Below are 1,818 nucleotides of genomic sequence, written 5' to 3'. Positions count from 1 at the left end.
CAGTGAAATTCACACTAGGTCATATTCAAGTTAATAGTATTGTACTATTGTCGATTTTCTGGCTTTGGCCATTTTCATTATGGCTATGTAGGATATTATCGTTGGGGGAAGCGAACACAGGAACCCTTGTTACTATTTCCACAAGCCCTCATGAACTATTAACTGTTCCATTTTTTTAAATTTTTTTAATGTTTATTCATTTTTGAGAGACAGAGAGAGACAGAGTGTGAGTGAGGGAGGGGCAGAGACAGAGAGAGACTTAGAATCTGAAGCAGGCTCCAGGCTCCGTGCTGTCAGCATGCAGCCTGATGTGGAGCTCGAACCCACAAACCGTGAGATCATGACCTGAGCCGAAGTTGGACGCTTAACCGACTGAGCTACCCAGGCGCCCCTAAATCTTTTTTTTAATGTTTATTTATATTACAGAGAGAGACAGAGACAGAGACAGAGTGTGAGTGGGGGAGAGGCAGAGACAGAGAGAGACTTAGAATCTGAAGCAGGCTCCAGGCTCCGAGCTGTCAGCACAGAGCCCGATGTGGGACTCGAACCTACGAACCGTGAAATCATGACCTGAGCCAAAGTCAGACACTTAACCAACTGAGCCATGCAGGTGCCCCCCATTAACTATTTAACATAAAACAGTATTCTTTCTTTTTTCAGGTGGCCGGGAAGATGGTGGACATTTGCACTGAGTGGACCAACCAAAGGCAGCCAACCACCTTTCACAATAAGAAGAGGGTCCTTCCAGGGGCGCCTGGGTGGCGCAGTCGGTTAAGCGTCCGACTTCAGCCAGGTCACGATCTCGCGGTCCGTGAGTTCGAGCCCCGCGTCGGGCTCTGGGCTGATGGCTCAGAGCCTGGAGCCTGTTTCCGATTCTGTGTCTCCCTCTCTCTCTGCCCCTCCCCCGTTCATGCTCTGTCTCTCTCTGTCCCAAAAATAAATAAACGTTGAAAAAAAAATTAAAAAAAAAAAAAAAAAGAGGGTCCTTCTGGAGAAACTGGCAAGGAGAAGCTGCAAAATACTACAGAAACACGGGTCTGGGCTTCCAGATGTCCAAGGAAGCCACTGAGGGCGCTTACATTGGCAAGAAATACCCCTTTTCTGGTCATGTCTCCATCCAACGGTGGATTCTCGTCTGGGGTGGTGACAACGATACAGACACAGAGGACCATTGTCATCCACCAAGACGGCCTCACTACATCCAAAAGTACAACCGCTTCAAGAGAAGCCACAAGAACGTGTCTGCGCACTGTCCCCCTGCTTCGGGGATGTCCAGGTTGGCGACATGGTCACAGCGGGCTAGTGGCAGCCCTTGAGTAAGACTGAGTGCGTCGACGTACTCAAAGTCACACAGGCTGCTGGCCCCAAGAAGCCACTCTGGAAGTTCTGAGACGAGATGTCTGCTCACAGCCCCGGAGAAAATAAAGTCATTTTTCCCCTAAAAAAAGAAAATGAAGTAAAATAAAATAAAACACTATTAAAAACAAAAATTAAAAAAAAAAATTACAAATCTATGTCTCCATGGCCCTAGAGGTGGTGGAGGATTATTCAAATGAACCATAAGATGTGGTTCACCATCCCGTTGAACCATCCACAAAGCCACCATTAGTAATCAGGAGCTCAAGCACTAGCGGGTCCTGGAAGTCTCATCGACAAGAGCTAGTCATTGCTACCCCCATCGTAAACCATAAGAATAAAATAGAATCCAACATCTCTCTTAAGATAATGTCAATAGCAGAATTGCCCAGGGGTTAAGAGTATGGCGTCAGGATCCAGGAAAATCTGGGGTGATGCAGGCGAATCGACCAAACTGTGTGG

The 1,818-nt window shown here is 47.2% G+C and overlaps 1 pseudogene; it reads left to right on the top strand.

Annotated features, from left to right (window-relative positions):
- Positions 1 to 672: 672 nt before the first annotated feature.
- Positions 673 to 1,390, top strand: LOC115528662 (annotated as a pseudogene).
- Positions 1,391 to 1,818: the final 428 nt, after the last annotated feature.

The sequence above is a fragment of the Lynx canadensis genome, chromosome D3 (genome assembly GCF_007474595.2).
Source record: "Lynx canadensis isolate LIC74 chromosome D3, mLynCan4.pri.v2, whole genome shotgun sequence".
NCBI classification, from domain to species: Eukaryota; Metazoa; Chordata; class Mammalia; order Carnivora; family Felidae; genus Lynx; species Lynx canadensis.
Note: the sequence above shows the minus strand (reverse complement) of the source record. Positions and strands in the feature narration are given on the sequence as shown.